We start from the raw sequence: 19980 nt of genomic DNA, 5'->3' as shown, positions 1-19980 counted from the left end.
GTTGAAAAAATAGGGCGTACAAACATACCAGTATATACTGTATATACTAAATTATATATATATATATATATATATATATATATATATATATATATATATATATATATATATATATATATATATATATATATAAATATAATTACCTATTCGTATCTATTTTTGTATCAAGTTCAACCTGGTCAAAATTGTCTTTACCCCCCCTTAATCAGATGGACCTCAAGCCATCCCTATATCTATGTCATGGTTGCTCGTGACCGTCCCTATTGGGTATCATGAATACGGAAATACGAAAAAGAAAATGTTTCCACGACAATCTTCTTTGACCTTTTGATACGCTCTTGTTTATTCTCTTACGACCGGTCCGAGGAGACTAAACTGCATTGATTTACGAGTATAAGTGCGGACACAAGTACAACATAGTAATTATAATCTATTGGGGAAATATGAAAACTGAGATGAAAAAATTACGTTTATCGTATTTGCATCAGTGTACACCTAGATTTTGCAAGCACGATAAATCCCAAACTACCACTAAATGCCAATAGTAACCATTATTACTTTTATAGTTTTGAATAGCAACAATAACATTGCTTTATAGTTTTCTGACTGTATGAACTTCCTAAACTGGCTCGAATACAAACTGATAATTGATAATTTATATATATATATATATATATATATATATATGTATATATATACATATATATGTATATATATATATATATATATATATATATATATATATATATATATATATGTATATATATATATATATATATATACATATATATATATATATATATATATATATATATATATATTTTACTGATATATAACCAATATCACAGAATATATAATAAGACACCTATTTTATACATGCGCACCACATGCTGTTATTCAACAGATAAGATGCTGCATATACTTACATATATTGCATACAAAGACTGCCATGGAAGAGACCAGTGCAAGACCACACAGGCTGCAATGCATTACCAAACCATTCCTTGCACTGAAGAAGAAGAAGAAGAAGAAGAAGAAGAAGAAGAAGAAGAAGAAGAAGAAAGAGATTTTTGGGAGGCGTTACTGTTCTTCTATTAGAGCATTGTTCTCCTATTACAGCAAAGTATCTTGAAAAGGAACATCTTGAGCTATTACGAAAATAATTCGATCTCTGAGAACGTAAAAAGACCCGACCCAAACTCGGAAGGGTTTTCTGGGTTCGTACCCATGCCGGACCGTTCTTGGATTACCTGAGCTGGAAATCAAAAAAAGTTCCCCCTGAAACTCATACTCAGAAAGTTTTTATGAATTTTGATTTAAGAATCTTTCGAGTCATTTGTGCTGTAAGCGAATACTATTTATCAACTCTGATTATTCATCTTTAGCAATAGTTGCTTTCTAATATCATCACTTTTTCGTATTGATAACTTATAGCCTTTATTTCATTTTACGACGTTACTTATTATAATTTTGCCTAAGGATGGGAGTTCTGGCAATGGCTCCCGTCCTACAACGAGTGTGTGGTCCCTCATTAACTTTTATGATCCTCGGTCTTTTCATTACTTGAGTAATAGTTTCTTGTACTTTCTTATGTCGATCCTGAAGGAGAATGGTAATCTGGTGCCCTTAAGCATCCAATTGAAACGGGAAGACGAAAGAACAAGAGAAATTATTGAGGTGATGTTGAGACAGTCTCCTGGAGAGTTTGGTCACATGACTGGACTGAGATTTGAAAAAAATTATACTGATGGTTCAGAGTGAGCAGTAGTGAGTCACAATGAGGACCGAGAGGTAACGGAGTGAGTGAGGGAGTGAGTGAAGGGGAGTATTAAGAACCCTGCCAGTTTGAAAATACAGTTAGTTACAGTTCTCTCTGAAAACTTAATATTTTACAGTAGATCTGTATAGCATACCCAGTCACGCCTACTACGTTTAATATTTTTTGGACAGCATACAGTGAAGAAATAAATATAAATTAATACTTAACGGCTCTTTTTTATAGCAAATTGGTATTCCTATCTCCAAATTCATAACTTCTTGAAACGTAAACTAACAACAGTAAAAAAAGTAATTTTTTTGTGAAGAATTCTGGCAAAATTAAAAACCACTGCAAATGCTTCAACTCCTACGCTTGTCGTTAAAAACAAGTACCTACCGAGATTTCGTCACAGCATCTGGGGGCCTCTAAACCAGCCTGCAACCAGCCAGCTTGCTCTCCAGTGGCTGATGTTCAACTTTAATCCCTCGTACACTAACCATCTACGGCCTATCTCATTCATCTTCATCCCAGTCTTAATGCCATCTCTGGCAGCACAGTTTTCGCATTCGTGTTACAACATTCACTCGAAACTGCCAGTCCTTACGTCGTACTTCACAACGTCTAGACCTTGGTACTTCATTACCGCGTAATAGAGAAATCGAAGGTAATAATGAGGATTTCTATCATCTGTAAGAGCAGAATGGGATGGAAGCGGGCGGGTATCCGTGGGGAGGTTTCATAATCTGCGATTTATGAGCTTCATAGATCTCCTTTCGACCACGGATCAGTTTGTTGTTCAAATTTGGAATGTCTGGCAATGCATTCCCAACCGCTTTAAGAATGGTCGTTCCGGCTGTAGGTTTTCTTTTAGCAACAGTTTTATTATTATTATTATTATTATTATTATTAAGAATGAAGTAGACCCCTCTCTTCAACAAGTCCTGTTAAATAGGATGGCTGCATCATTAGAGTTCATTTTATGTTGAGTCTTCTCAAAGATTATAAAGAAAATTTAGGAGACTCAAATAAAATTAACTCAAACGATGCAGCCATCCTATTTAACAGGAATTATTATTATTAATAATATTATTATTATTATTATTATTATTATTATTATTATTATTATTAGTAGTAGTAGTAGTACCATAGTAGTAGTAAAGTAGTAGTAGTAAAGTAGTATTATAGTCTTTAACAGAAAATGAGACAAATTTAGAATGAAACAAGAGCCTAAAGGGCCGCTGACTTGCAAGTAAATTTTAACAGAATGAAACAACCATAGGAGAAAAGGAGCAAGGAAGATAACTAATTAGCAATGCAGATAAATTACAAAACAAAAAATACATAAATAAATAAACGGCAATACAAGTTCGAAAACTTGAAGCAATGGCGCATGAATAATCACACAGCTCTTTTGACCTTGAAACTTAACCTTATTCCGACCAATCCCTGTCTATTTGAAAGGCTGCAATTAAAGGCGAATGGATAACATCTTTAATGGCATACGGGCTCTAATTACTGCCACTCAAAGGGTGACGGAGTCGAAAGATTGCAATTAGGAGCAATTAAACTCCATATACTATCATATAAGATGACTTTCATTAGAGGCTTTCAGATGGGGTCCTTGACAGAAACAAGATTCTGTTCAGAAAAAAGTTTTATCACTTGATAATTAATAAGTGAAACTTGATAGCGAATTACATCGAAAACTCCTAAGGAAAAAAGTTTAGTCTACAAGAAACAGGGTTTTAATTACTTTACAGTTAGCAAATGAAACTTAATATACTGAACTACAACAAGAATTCCAATCAAGGCTTGATAAGTAAATAACAACAGAAAAGTCTTCCTTTCGAGGTCTTGGGATACAAATATTCTCAGTCTTATTATCTGAATTTACTTTCTATTCAATCATCAGAAATCGACAATGCTAAATTACCAACTTCCCGAGTCTGTGAAAAATTATTTGGTTTTACATATGATTTCTTCTTTTATCTTTGCAGTTACAATGTCCAAACTGAGTGAAGTTAAATTTTAAGAATAGTTTTTTTATTGTGGCTAAGAATAATTAATTTAGAATATCAGTTCAAATCAATAAAAGGATTTGTGAGTTCGTCTGAACTCGACCTACCAACCTACAAACTTTGCTATTGAAATCCTCATTGGTCAAAATAGTGGACTGAACTATAAACTACTATCATGCTTAGAAGAAGAAAACACAAATTAAGAGAAAAATTTCCTGTAGGTTGAGTTTCACGGGAACATAACGTATGACCCACTTTCATGTCATTGTTTCATAAGTGTGTAAAAGATGAGAATTCAAATCAGCCCTCTGTTTAGCACATTAAAATCATCAACATGACCACGATCAACAGTTACAACTTTATTATTACGAGTGGTTGTAGTTGTTTTTGTTATATTATAATAATATATATATAATAATAATAATGTATAATAATATATACTGAACACGATATATATCATTATGGACCTCAAGCTGCAAGCCAGAAAGCGTCGGCTAAGAAACTCTAGATCTAGACAGTAACATCATCGAAGATAAAAAGCGAGACGACGACGACGTAATCCTGTCCTTTCTCGGCGAATCAGGTTCTTAAAAAAAAGAGAGGAGGACCGCAGGTACCTTTTAAAAAATTGCGTCCGAGAGAAAGAGAGGGCAACGACCCCAAGACCGGTTATGCCAGGAGGAGAAACTATTCTAGGGGTTAGGGGTGAGGGCCCCCCACGGATGGTGGGGATGAGGTAATGGCGTGTATGGGGAAGTATTCCAATCAACTGCAAAGGCAGTAATTAACAGCCATCGAGGGATGCGAGGAAAATGTAAATGATAAGAAATGATGGCTGTCAGGATTACTAAATGTAATCCGAGTCGGTGTTACCTTAGGAATATGGGTCGGCGTCTAACCCTCCCCATTAGACTTGAAGAATAAAGGGTGGCTCCAGTAAAGGCTTGGTTAAAAAAAAGTACACCTTAGTTTAACCAGACCACTGAGCTGATTAACAGCTCTCCTAGGGCTGGCCCGAAGGATTAGACTTATTTTACATAGCTAAGGACCAACTAGTTACTACTTGGCGTTTCAGCTTGTGTGGAATCAAGACACATTATAGCGAGAAATGAATTTCCTATCGCAAGCCGAATTCCTCTAATTCATGTTTGGTCGGAACTCGAACTCCAAGGCCTAGCAAGTGCCTAGCCGAGAACTCTACCGACTAGTCCAACGAGGAACTAGAGGCTTGGTTTAGCACCATTTCCCCCTTCATGCATTTCTGTGAAACTTTACGAAAAGGAAGAAATTATTTCATGAAAAAAAAAAAACTCGTATTAACATAAGAGCGTCATCTACTCAAAATTACTTCCAGCTTTCCAGAATCGAAAGGAGAGTTCCAGGGAGAGAAAATAAGTTTCCAGTGAAATAAACAACAGCAGCATTATGGTAAAGAAAACGAGCTTCCTCAAATGTGCATGACCACTAGAGACTTGAAAAATTAGACGCTGGTCTTTTTCCCTATTTTCTTGTTCTAAAATCATCTTTTCTGACTCCTATCTGCTCAATAACTGTGAAGGGTTGGTCATTATTATGTGAGAACTCACGCGTGTAATAATAATCTTTATCGTAATTATCATCACCATCCCATCACTAACTGATATGCAGACAACTAAGGCCAAAGGCCAACGTCGAGTTTCGTAATAGCGCGCGCACGAGAGAGTTGAAGAGGTTGAAGGAGTTGGAACAACCTAACTGACGGTAAAGGCATTGGTACCTGGTAGAGTAAGGAGAATGAAAGTATAACTGCAAGAATTCTAAAGCATAAGAAGAATATTTCCCGGTTAATGTGGGCAAAATGAATTAATAAATAAAAATACAATTGGAAAGAGTTTAAAAGCGCCAGAATGGACTGAAGGAAACTGATAAATGATTAACAAAAATAAGAAGATTTCATATGTATGTGTATGACTATTACGGGTGAATGAAAACCAGATACTTTAGAAAAAGTGTGTACCCAAGTTACATAAATCTTTACTCAGATTCTCTCTCTCTCTCTCTCTCTCTCTCTCTCTCTCTCTCTCTCATATATATATATATATATATATATATATATATATATATATATATATATATATATATATATATATATATATATACTATATAATAATATATATATATATATATATTCAAACAGTCCCTCACATATTCACACATATCTGTATATATATATATATACATATATATATATAATATATATAATATATATATATATATATATATATATATATATATATATATATATAGATATATATATGTGTGGATATGTAAATATACTATTGAATAATACAATATTGTCTAACAGAATCGAATGGTTATTATCGTTCATCTTCCCATCACTGACCACCATGTTTATGCCTTTTGTGCGTACAATTACGAAAGACCTATAGTACTGCCAATCCAGTCCCCGTGCAAGTGGAACCAACTCCTTCAGTCAGTTGCAAGGTAAATCAGGATAGTTAACCGTGGAGCCAATGCAGCTTCTACCAGGACTGATTAGGAATCCTCTTCTGTTAGCGCCAAACGCGTCCTCAACGGTGCCTTCTACCTCGAAAAGAAGTCGCTTACTCTTTGCTTAAATAGGCTTCCAAAAGGCAGTGGGATTACACCATGGCAAGCGAGGCTTACGGGTTCTCTTTAGCCCGAGGGCGTTTTTCAGGTAGCTGCGATACAAAAGAAGCTAGCCTCATTTTGCCCCTTAGCTAGGAATTTGGGCAGGATAAAGTTTACCCTCATGCCTAGCAACAATTAGAGAAGTACTCATTTGCACACACACGCACACACATACACAACACAAAAACAAGTAAAATGTCTGGTGATATAAGAGGAGAGACACAGTAAGAGTAATTATTATATTATTCAGAGGAAAGATTTATTGTTATATATTATATAATATATATATATATATATATATATATATATATATATATATATATATATATATATATATATATATATATATATCTGTGTTTGTGCGTGTTGGCGCATTATATATATATATAGGCTGTATATGACGTCATCAATAGGTCAATTAAATCCTGCACTTGCTCACACAGATTATAAATAGCAAAAGTGATCCAGAAAATCTTGAAAAAGACCCAGTTTCCTTTTGAATATCTATATACTATTCTCTCTCCCTCCGTATATTATATAAAATATTAGTAGTGGAAAAATATACCGAAGAAAAAAAGTAATCATCAGTCACGAATTCCAAGAGACAGAAGGATCTTGTTCAGAAAAATTAGAAAGTGGAAAAAGCTCTTGCAAAAGAAAGAATGCATGAAGTGATGGAACTAAAAGTAAGATATATTGTACAATCAAAGAAAATGAAAAAAGGGAACCTATGACACTACAAAATATCAAGCAAAACCTAAAGATTTTTTATTCATATGCAAAAGATGAATAAAATAAAGTGATAGGCCCTCTAAGAATTGAAGGGCGATTAACGAATGAAAAAAGGAAATATGTATATTATATAGAGTGATATATGTTTGATACAGAAATAAAGAGATGAAAATAAGATACTTATCGAATATAGATATTACAGAAGCCGATATTGTGCGGGCTATTAATGAGGATCAGCAGTAAATGGGTACCTGCACTTGCTCAATCACAGATATTATAAATATAGATACAGGCAAATTTATGATGAGCATAGAATCCATATAAACTTTCAAAAGTGGTTCAAAAGAGGCAAGTAATTATAGGCCTGTGAGTTTCTCTATTTGAATATCTATAATAAAAAAAATATAATAAAGAACATTTAATGAAAATAGATTGTTCAATATAGGACAACATCCCAAAACCCAACTGTTGATCCACCATGATATATAAAAAATATGATAAATGAAAAGATACAGATGTGGTTTACCTAGGCATTTTGACAAGACAAGATCATAATATATTAGTTAGAAAACATAACATTGTTGACAAAGTAGGAAGATGGATAAAAGAATTTTTGCAAAACAGAAAACAGAATTGCAAACCGGATTGGTAATATCCGCTTCTTTGCTGTTTGTGATCTGATTGCAGACTTAGACAGTAATGTGACCTTAACCTCACAAGAATAAGTGAAATTTGCTTGTGATGAAGATAGGAACATAAATAAAATATATAAATGGGCAGTAAATAGGATGGTATTTAACCTGATTTTGAATCAATGAATGGTGATAAAGTGCAGAGGACCTAATAATGCAATCTGGGAAGCAGAAAGACCTTGGTGTGATGTTGAATAAGATATGTTATGCTCAAATGTTCTAGCTTCCGGCACTTCAAAACAAGAAAAGCTGAACACATGATTAAAAAAAAAAAAAAAAATATAATATGGTACACACTACCAAAGGATGTTACAAATAGAAGAAAGAGTGTACAAAAGGTAAAAAATGCGACTACTGAAAGTTTCTTAAATTTATATAGTCTTGAAAGCACATGGTAATTCTGCATGAAACAGATAGAAGGAATTACCGAAAATATCTGGAACTAAAATTATCAAAGTCTCGATGATTAATAGTGCTATACCAGGAAAAGTGGAAACTCTGCCACGACCTGGCAGCGCTCAATCTTTACCAGCTCATCCATAACAGGATGCGGTCAAGTAAGCACAAATATCTAAGATGCATCCCAGACCATCCAAGACTGGAAGATGCAAAATAACCCAGAAGATGCGTTAGCAACTCTGGTAAATCAAAAGTGCCTCACTGGGGACTGAGGCCTTGAACGGCTGTAAGGTAAGGGCTGCAGTTTGGTATGTTTGATGATTAACCTCACGTCGTGAACGGAGTGGATTGACAGTCATAGAATGGGGTGCAGAGGAATGCCAATTTGTGCAGCTTCCTGCTAGATTAAAAAAAAAAAACCTAAAAAAATGCGCGTTTCTTCGGAGCAATTTTACAGCGTATAATACTGTAAACAGTCTCGATGTGCTGCAGGGCCACGGACAGAATGGAAAGAGTGAAGATGTGTCGGGCTGGCACCTCTAGCGGTACCAGGCTGAAAATAAAACCTTAAATGCCAACTCAATGTTTGATGATTGGAGGGTGGATCAACATTTACAGAATACTGAGGCGGACAGAAAAAGTGCGGAAAAAATCTCCAATAGTTTTCTTTTACCGATATAAAAAGTATGCTATATACTTTAGCCCAGAAAATACAGTCGCTTCTCTGTTTTAGGTGACGTATCTCAAAGACAATAAAAACATTACCTTGGTTGTAGATTTTGGAGTCTGGTGAGATGTGAGATTCGTCACGACGAGGCTGAAATGCCTCTGGCGTAAGCACAGTGTAAGTACATCTAAGAAGGCGTAAGACATCCTAGAAAATATGGTCTTCTGGTAACGTGTCCCAAAGCCCACGAACGGTGATTATAATAATGATTTCGAAGGCCATAATACCTTGTCATTTTACATTACTTCTTCATTACGACTTAATTCAGGTTACACCAGGTTTTTAAGGTTTTATTCTTTTGTATTTTTATTTATGGACGGTATGACTGGATGAACATGTGACAGCATACTTCCAGCTTCCACGACCCTGAGGACTAAAATAAAACAAGTAAAAAATGCGCCGGTTTCTTCGGCGCAATCGAGTTTTCTGTACAGCGTATAATCAAGGCCACCGAAAATAGATCTATCTTTCGGTGGTCTCGGTACTAATGCTGTACGAGCCAACCATGAAACAACCACGGCGATTATGGCTAGCAACCTTAAATAAAATAAAAACTACTAAGGATATGGGGGCTGCAATTTGGTATATTTGATGATTGGAGGGTGGATGATTAACATACCAATTTGCAGCCCTCTAGCCTCGGTAGTTTTTAAAACCTGAGGGCGGACAGACAAAAAAGTGCGGACGGACAGACAAAGCCAGCAGAATAGTTTTCTTAAACAGAAAACTAAAAAGTGATATATATGAAAACGATATAAAATTTCCTCCCAGCAACAGAATGGTAAGTAAGCATAATTTTCCCCTCTAAGAACTTACGAGGGCTGTATGTATTTCAGTCAAGTCCCCTAAAACGAAATTTTGATACTAGACATCCACAACTAACATGCATCAAATTTGCAATCACTTATATAAAACCAACAGCACAGACTTTCGGGAACAAGTCTAAGCGTAGGCTGTGATCTATATGCAATATTAGGCGAATAAGAATAATAATAAATTCCGCGCACTTTACACTCCAGCTACGGATAGTGAAAGGCTAAAAAGCCTATTGTTATACGTCTAGCCGCTCTTCTCAATTCTTCACTGAGTGCTCGCGAGAGAGAGAGAGAGAGAGAGAGAGAGAGAGAGAGAGAAATCTTAATACATTTTAAATCACTATTAGTGTTACATCTCGGGAAACAGCTTCTAGGCAATGAGCTTATTCCACCACATATTAAAAGCCATTTCAGACAATCTGCTTTTTGTCTTAAAATAATGTAATTCTTAAAATTATTTAACCAAACAAGAACCTAAACATAAGCAAGCATACTGGAGGGAGAGAGAGAGAGAGAGAGAGAGAGAGAGAGAGAGAGAGAGATTAATACATTTTAAACCATTCTTTTTTATTGAAAGTGTTAAATCTAGGGAAACAACTTCTAGGTAATGCATTTAACTAAATATTTTATTTTATAAAAAGGTCTGCTTTTGTCTTAGAGAGAGAGAGAGAGAGAGAGAGAGAGAGAGAGAAGAGATTTCTTCTCGAACATTTCGTTAGCAGAAGGTACCTCCGTTGTACTAAGGCTAATCAGAATTAAAATCACTGCGTACCTAGTCTTTGGACCATTAATCATCCAAGATATAAATCGAAAATTACACACTCTTGAGAGAGAGAGAGAGAGAGAGAGAGAGAGAGAGAGAGAGATCAGCTGGTGTCTCCTTAATCTTATCAGAATCATATTCTCCACAACTAAAACTTTCAATTGTCATCGTATTATTCAATGTTACGCATAAAGTTATTCATATTAAATACCATAATAATAAGACACCTCATAATATTACATATAATGTTCACATGCAATGCTCTAAAATACCCAAACAAATACTGATCATTATAATATATCCATAACAAATATAATATCAACAGCTCAGCCATATGTGAAAACAGCTCAGGCATATGTGAACAGAAAATATTTATTCAGCATATAAATAATAATACTAACTGAGAAAAAATGAAAACATTCCTGAAAATGCTGACTTTCCATACAAACCACTCAGTGCCCTAAATGGAATTTGGATACAGTAATAACTTGTAATTACTCTGCAAAGCATTTCATGCCTCGTTGTGACCCATTTCATCTCTCATCAAACTCCAAATCTACATCCAAGGTAATGTTTAAGATTTCTTTCACAAATTTTCATAGCAAAACATAATAAGCCCATTAATATAGGGTGCAATACTTTAGTAAATAAAGGATGCATCTTCACAGGTTAGTGACATCAACTGACATCTTTGTATTTCTCAGAATATTAAAAGGACTTTTTTTTCGACTGCAGTAAAGATACTGCACGAATAATGTTCTGCAGTTTCCTCGTATGACAATTTGTCACAGACGGTCATTTTTTATCTGTTCTGAATACAATTGTATACGAGAACTGGCATGATGACTAGACACTATGATAGAACGATAACCAAAAGTTTTTTGATAAGATTTACTGTCATGCAAAAGTGAATAAATTCGTATTTTCCATTCTGCATTTAGCACTTCCTCACGTAGAACCGCTGTATTTAGCCTACATAATTCGAAGTATTTAGCCTAAATAATTCGGAGAGAGAGAGAGAGAGAGAGAGAGAGAGAGAGAGAGAGAGAGAGAGAGAGAATCCAGAAGTTCCTTTGTATCATTTTTTATCGCACACAATTAACCTACTAAAAATTTTTCTTATCAATATAAGCTAGAAATCTTCCCAGCAAATCCTCCGATCCATAAATTCTGGGATTATCGACGCCCAATCTTCTCGTCGAGTAATGGTATCACCGACAGCTCCACCTGCTCCAGGCGAATCCACTTTTTGTTTCCCTTTCCAAAAGATGACAAAAGCAAACGAACAATGACTTGTACCTGCATTGTTTATGATACATTTAGAAACAGCATCACGCGACTGTGTTAAGTTTTGTAACAAACTGTTCCTTGCTCCGCGGAACAACTAAAGGCAGCTCCTTTCCAGTTTTTTTCCGCGCCATATCTCTATTCTTCTTCACTCCTTTTTACGTTTGCGTGTGGGGTGTCCTCCCAGAAAATGAGATAGGATGAACGTACTCAAAGATACATCTCGTGTTTCGTACATACCTTCAAAGAAACTTTTGTACCCAAATTATTCAAGGTTGCTACCCCTTTCACATTCCTATCTCCCTACCTGAGAGAGAGAGAGAGAGAGAGAGAGAGAGAGAGAGAGAGAGAGGGCGAAAACTTGAGAATAGTCAAGTGAAAGACCCCTTCACTCAAAAACCCATAAGATATCGAAGACACAACCTAAGGAAAAATAAGTGTGATAAAGTTCTGCATAGCTTTAATCTAGCTAAACGTATCTGTTGAATAAATGTAATCTGTATCCATCACTAGACCCTGAGCACTTGTTGCGCCATGCTCAGCTATCCAACATCTTACTAAATTTCTTTTACTGTTGCTATGGGGTCCTACTAACTGCGATCATGGTTCATGAGACGGGGATATTATCATTATAAGTAACGATGACGAATACGGCTACGCCTTACAAATCTGGTCTAGCAACGTGTTTCTTCTTCAACAGGACGATAGTCTGATGCCTAAAAAAAATGCCGACACATGCATCGAAACAAAACCACGGGAATGAAACCCTTCATGTTTAAAGACGAACATTCAATGGCTAGCAAGAGACTAAAATATCTTCAGTACAAAATGAATTACTGAAATTTTACGAAAGTTAAAAATTCTTCATTTTCCAACCAGTTCTGCAGGCTCCCAAGCGATACTTCACCGAAGTATGGCCTGGTTTAGCAAGTAGGTTTCCTCAAGATCTAAAGACTTTAGATCTTGGGTTTCCTGTTCTCGGCTACAGAGTGCAATACCTTAGTCTTCACAAATTTCGTAAACTGATCAAGACAGGTGACGCTGCTTGCGTCACACTTGTAAAAGTAGACTATGCCGTTCCTGAACCAGGTTGTAACTTCATCTGTGAATGGTTAAAATAATAACTTCCAAAATATGGGTCTAAAGTCTAATTTATCAAACAAACTTTTGCAGTAGTTGCTATACAAGACTTTTTCAGAATGGTTTACATTGACCTTAAGTAAAAAATAAAAGGCTAAATCTGCTGCATATTGAAACTACATCGTACTAAATGCGTCTTTTATCCCAACAGAATCCACTGCGGGTTTCCAAGGAACAATCCCCGAACAACTACACTTTATCGGTGTTAATGGCCCTGCTGACGGACTGATCTGTAACTTGAACTGCTCACAGCTTTGCAAAGCAAACGGTTAAGAAAAATTAAACCGGAGTACCTTACTACTTAAAAGACAAAAGAATTTGCATTTATTAACAGCACATAAAGTTAAGCTTTTGAATCCATTTCAATCTCACTTAAGCTCTTGTAAATGTTTCTTTCTCTTTTAACGATGACGACTAGATAAAATGCAAGTTAGATATTGGGTAACGTAACACGAGGTGGTAACATTCCATGCACAGGAAACAGGAGCGAAAAAAAGTTTCAGCAGTTGTTCTTTTTACGTCAGCGCCAAAAACTTCAAAGCTGAATTACCGTTATGACCTCTTGAAGAAATTAAGCCAAAAATATTGCATTAAACGTGATAACGGACGATGCGATAACTCGTAAGATTCCAGGGCTAGAGACTATATTCAAGCTTATTACAAACGTGTTCCGCTGAAATATTTGACTGGTCAGTGGATCGGGTTTTTCCTTCTTGAAGGCAGAAGAGTATTTTTGGGGGGGCAAGACACCGTTTAAAAATTCTAACTGTTGCGCCATCTCCTTACCGAAGCTGGTATTACTGGAATAATCTCATGACTAAATCTACTTATTTTTTATTCTCTCTCTCTCTCTCGGAACAAAACCTATTTGTCACCGCTTTGCAGTTATTTTTCGTCAGCATCAATGATTAAGCCCACTGAATTTCTGTTAAAAATTCGTAAATACCGAGAAATGTCTTTATCATTTGGTTAGCTTCTCTCGTTTCATTTCGAACAGAAAGAAGCAAACGAAGATGATAATGTTTCCTAATCCATAGTGTATATCTATGACACTGGTTATTCAAATACTGTATCTATCATTTAAAAATTAGGACAAAAATTTAATTTAAAGCCTTTATTATCTCCACAGTCACTATTAATTGGACTGTCACGACTGATAATCAAAGCCCAGTCCAACACTGACCTGTAAAGTAATTTCCTTAAGGTAAAAGTTATCGAATCACCTTGCCAAGGAAAAAGAACAGCCTTTAAGAATGGTAACAATAAGAAAAAGAATCTTGGCTAAGCAAACGCTAGGCTTATGCTAACGATTCAGTATTATTATTATTATTATTATATTTTGTCCTTCTTTTAAGAACAACTTTATCCCAAGTAAGTTAAAATTACTTTCTAGTAGTAATCGTCATTTAATAATTCATTCTACGTATCGTTCTAAATCCTCAGAATAGAAATAATGACTTCGTTGGCCTTTTCTGTCGCCGTTTAGCAAAATTACCGATAACATACTGTGCGGTAGAATCTACACCTTTTTCCACGTTCAAGTCACTGAACTCATACACATCGTTACGCATGACCTAACAATGCAGTCCTACATTTATCTACGGAAGTAAAAGCTACTCGTTTTAGAAGATACAATTTTCAAGGTAGCGTGCAGTCCGGTTAGAATCACCATTTTTTTTTTTTTACAGGGTTCCAGCAATGTGAGTTTGTAATCGCAGACATCTGAACGAACCGCCCACCTATTACTTGTCGTATATAACTGAACTTTACAGCATTTGAAATGGAGTTTCTTTTTAATCACTTTGATCTGGAGCGGGTGTAGTGTAACCTCATTTCTCATGAACGGCATTTAAGTGAGAAAAGCAAATCGAACATATAACTAAAATCTGATAGTAATTTCTACACCGAGCAATCTCTCTTTTGCTTGACTATGTATAAGGAAAATTTTAACTTTCAAATTTTTATGCCTCTCACACCTGTTTCTTCAAAAGGCTTAGTTAATAACAAACCTTGTACTTATAGGTATATTCGCCAAAAAAGAAATTATTTTATATACTGACCCATTCGTTACATTTAACATCGGGGGCATTAGACCACCTATCAACCGACTACCGGAGTATCTAGAACCAGTGGTAGATCACACACAAACACAGACACACACACACACACACATATATATATATATATATATATATATATATATATATATATATATATATATATATAATTATTCAAAATATCTACAAACAAACGAAAATGGCCCTTCAAAAATAAACTAAGGGGAAAAAAGTTATTTCTACAGTTGCCTACTATAACATATCTCTGTGCAGTGTTTAATCTAGGTGCATGCATTCTGTCGAAGAGAAGTCAAAGTCATTTATATCCATTACTGACCCAGTGCATTCGCTTTCCCATGCTTAATGGATGGCCGGCTAACCAAGTGGTCAGCAAATACGCAGGGTTAGAAATGGATACAAATGACTTCTCGTCGACATAATGCATTCAGCTAGACTGAAAATCTAAGGAACTAAATCACTCATACTTTATGAACAACTTTTTTTTAACAATTTCTTTTTAAACTAATTTTTTATAATCATTTGAAATCATTTTGTCTTCGATATCTTAGCGGTTACAGAGGAAAGGCGTCTTTTACTTCTTGACTCTTCTTCTTTTTGCGGTTTGGGGAGACAGAGGAAGGAAGGAGGAGGCAACCCATTAAACAAAATAATTTGGTTTCCATGTCCTCAGAACTCTTTTTTTCTAGTAATTTTGCCCTCTTGGTTACAAAAGCTAAAGCTTCGCAAGCCTAGGATATCGTTTATAGCTACATAAATCTACCCAAAGCACTAAAAGTGACTACTTAACGACGAAGGTGAATTTACCAAATGAACTGGGTGTAGAGAGGTCTCATGTTAAAAAAAAATACTTGTGGAAGAAGGAACAGTTGCTTTTGAGGGCGCCTGTCTTTTGGTTTTACGAGGACCAGGCCTTAGTTAAATAATGGTATATAGATAGGTAAGTAAATATATACATCGACAGGTTAAAATATTAGTGAATGAAATAACCCTATTTAGTGTTTTTCTCTGGTTATCGTCATCATCATCATCATCATCTCTCTCTCTCTTCGAGTTTATTGTGGCGTTCGTTTTTCATTAGTGAGGAAATCAAGCAGAATTTCGGATCATGTCAAGATTAGCGAACCCACTCGCAGCAGGGTTCGCTATTCTTTACAAGAAGATTATTGGGTTCGTTATTCTTTACATGGGAATAATCGGGTTCGCTGTTCTAGACATGAACACTTTGGTACCAGACATTTGATCACCTAGGGGATAGTACTAAACAAGGCGAAATACATTTGACCCCCCCAGGGGCTAGTACTAAACACGGTCGTCCTCCGTTAGTCTCACCTTCCGTCAGTCATTCCAGCCCAATTTCTTGTTTGTATTCTGAACCTGCTGGTCTCTATTTGACTAGACCGTCGTTTGCGGTTGTCTCTTGTTCTTATCAAAATTTTACTAGGACTGAGGTGACCAGGAAGTCCAATGAGAAATCAAGGAGGGAGCCAAAAATAGGACCAGAGTACCTTAAACCTATTTATTATTTCGAAGTGGGTATTTGCACCTGGAGGTGAAAATAACAATATGGTATTTGCACCCGGAGGTGAAAATGACACTGCGTTATTTGCACCCGTAATATTTCTTTCCACAATGACATACTTGACGATGAAAGGCGTTATCATCAATTTCTCGGCAAATGCACATTGGTGGAATAAGGTGCCGAGGAAAGTGGCAAAAGAACTCTATGACATGTTCATGGAACATGCAGTTGCAAAAATGTTGGAAAATCACAAAATATCATCGGATGCTGCACCAAAAGTCAATTGTAAGGTGTATTTACTGTAAAAGTCAACAAATCCTACCATATAGTAACTATAGAGGAATTAGTCTACATGTACTTTCCATTCCCAATATCAACTGCCTTGTAATGTTGTAGCTTCAGTTCGTTATCGGAATGAAGGCATGAAAAGGCTTGGATCAAACTCCCGTTGGCAAAAATGTAACTGTCATCCCACACCAAACCTCTTTAAGCCAAAGTTCACTTTGTAAACTTCGGAGCAAGAGCAAGCCTTTTACATCAGCATAGTAATTAAGAATTCTCAAGGCACTTTAGCGCTTGACATCCGTCTTAACAACTCGTGGTACAACCATGCATTCAGAACGATTAGAAACGCTAAAACACAGTTAGTTAGTTCCTGCGAAAAGAACGAAAAATTGAAGTATGTTTCCCTTATCACAAAGTTTCTAGTAAATCTACAACACAATTAGCAGCATAGATTGCAACTAGGATTCAGGACACCCCTTCGTCACTAAATAATGACTATGACACCCACTCATCAGTATTTGGCACGAGCTCGTCAGAAAAAGCACTGCTTGTCCAAGATGAGACCCTAACCAAACGCGAAAAATTAACGTCATCTCCCTGTTGTAAAGTGTCGAGGTCGACCGAAGGAGTAAAAAACAATAGGGCGATTTAATTCATGTTCTGAAAAACGGAAGACATCAGCAAACTTGGTGAAAGTAGCAAAGCCAAGAAATCAGCAAGGATTTTCCCAAATATGATATAAAAATGAATGAAAGACGTACATCTCTTTTTATTGTAAATGGAATAAAATGCTTTCATTTTGTGAACTAATTGCAACTTGCTTCTTGCATTTTAATCACTTTTATTATCCGATTATCATGAAAAATGGAATGTACATCTTAGCAAATAAAATAAGATCTTTTTACTGAGTTTTATTAACGATTCTGGGTAATTCTAAGTCGGCTGTCCGCGGTGAGCTAGACTGTGGCAATTGGCGTTTTTCTATGTTATTTTACTTGCTTTACAAGAATTTAAAGTAATATTTTGTAGCCCGGTTGTAACTAAACTGTGATTGACCTTTGAAGACTACACGACTTGAATTACCTAACGCAGGGTAGGTCTAAGCCGGCATTCCGCAGCAAGCCCGCCCCCCAACCTCCATAGCTAATACGGCAAAATTGTAACCAGTAAACACCTCTAGGGTACGTTATGTTGGTATTTTTAGGGGTGTTTACTGGTTACAATTTTGCCGTATTAGCTATGGAGGGTGGGGAAGCTTGCCGCGGATGCTGGCTTAGACCTACCCTGCATTAGAAATTCAAGTCGCGTAGTCTTCAAAGGTCAATGACAGCTTAGTTACAGCCGGCCGACAAAATATTACTTTAAATTCTTGTAAAGCAAGTAAAATAACATAGGAAAACGTCATGTAACAGTCGAGACGTACTGAAGTTACGAAAGACCAAGAGTCGAGACTTGGTTCAGATCTCCGGGTTCAAATAACATTGTGTTATTATCACCACTGGGTACAAATACCATTACCTTATTTTCACCTCCGGGTGCAAATACCCACTTCCTTATCATTTCTAATGACTGTAAAGGTTAATTTACAATTTTGCAAGTGAGTTAAGGAATTAGCCAAAATATAATAAAAATGAAAGCTACAGCAGCAGCTGAGAATCATCAACAGAAATGAAATAATAAATCACCTTACAATTACACCACTAAAATAGGACCATACACTCGTCCTATCCCATAAACAGTTCATGTCATAAACAAAATTAACAATCATAAATAAAACATACATGTAAGCCAGTTAACAATCATAAATAAATCATGTCGTAAACCAATTAACAGGGCTACACACTTGCCCAACGCCATCCATAAACAAAACATTATGATTAAAAGGGCATACACTTGCCAACTCCAAACATAAACAAAGAGAACATGAGCCAAAACCTGACTACTGCTGTCGCTCACTCCGTGACAGACATCACCTTGACGATAAACACTGGAGGGTAAGACGTAAGAGAAACAATGGAACAATCATAAAGATTGTTCAACCAAATAACGACCAACCGTAACAGTTAACATAATCCTGAAACACTGTAACGGTGTGACGTTCTGGAAATTCGTTGAGTAACCACATTTGATAATACGCATTTTATTAAATAACTCTAACTCTGCCTTTACATGTCTAAAATTACAGTTTGATGGCATAGACTGTATCCTACAGGGCTACCTACTGCAAAGAATCGTTGATGGCTGACAAAACAAAGCAAGTGTCCCTATGCATCAAAGTGGTGTTTAAGAAACGAGACTTGTTAGCACAACCAGTGGCAGTAACCTATGGGACAATTTACTTCTAAGCCTTTTAAATAGTGAGAAAGATCTTTTTTACTTTATATCATGTGGCATACCGAATATAATATGCGACACTAATATGCTGAAAATACGGGACATGTTGACAGACAGCATATCCACTGCTAACAAGACATTTATCTACTTAGCACCAAACAATGTAAAAATACAGTTCAGTGGGTCTATGCTGTGCTTACCTGTGAAATGCTATTCCATTTTCTCTTGAAGAATTCCTCTGCCCATTTCTGCAGTTTTAAGCTGCACAAAGTACCTCTGTAAAGATAATGAACGAAAAAAAAAAAATCGCAGGACTCACTAAGCACCTATTCAACTTTTGCGCTTCCCGACAGTTTAAATATGGCCACCTTGCCCACAAGACTCTGCGGCTGCAAGTAGCGCCGCCCTCGTGGGTGAAGACCAAACTATGTAAAACTAAAGAATACAGCCACATTCAGTTTTATTAAATCTCTACGGGTATACTTTTCCTCTCTTTCATCAGCTGGTCCTGCCTTTTCATGTGTTGCCGAAATACCAGTGACAGCAAAGGTTTTTATTAAAATACAGTCTATTGGATCTTTCATACAAGTATGTTTTAGTATCCTATAGCATTTTTAAAGCTAGTTGTTAAGTTCATATGTGGAATTACTTTACAGGTTGTTAAAACAAAAGCTTCGATGATGCATAATGCAGGCATCAGACTTGGGTTCAGCAGCCAATGTTAACTTAGAGAATAGTGATAGAATCAGAGCAGAGGTCTCTGATAAGTACAGACAGTTG

At 36.0% G+C, this 19980-nt stretch overlaps 1 protein-coding gene across 1 annotated transcript in view; it reads right to left on the bottom strand.

The window, feature by feature from the left end:
- The window catches only part of LOC136845367 (carbohydrate sulfotransferase 11-like), a 152038-nt gene extending 132461 nt beyond the window's left edge, over positions 1-19577 (bottom strand). The window contains exon 1 of the mRNA XM_067115638.1: positions 19401-19577. The gene's annotated coding sequence lies outside the window, so the exon portion shown is untranslated. The remainder of the gene's footprint in view (positions 1-19400) is intronic.
- Positions 19578-19980: the final 403 nt, after the last annotated feature.

The sequence above is a fragment of the Macrobrachium rosenbergii genome, chromosome 2, assembly GCF_040412425.1.
Source record: "Macrobrachium rosenbergii isolate ZJJX-2024 chromosome 2, ASM4041242v1, whole genome shotgun sequence".
NCBI classification, from domain to species: domain Eukaryota; kingdom Metazoa; phylum Arthropoda; class Malacostraca; order Decapoda; family Palaemonidae; genus Macrobrachium; species Macrobrachium rosenbergii.
The sequence above is the reverse complement of the archived record's forward strand: the minus strand, read 5'-3'. Positions and strand labels throughout refer to the sequence as shown.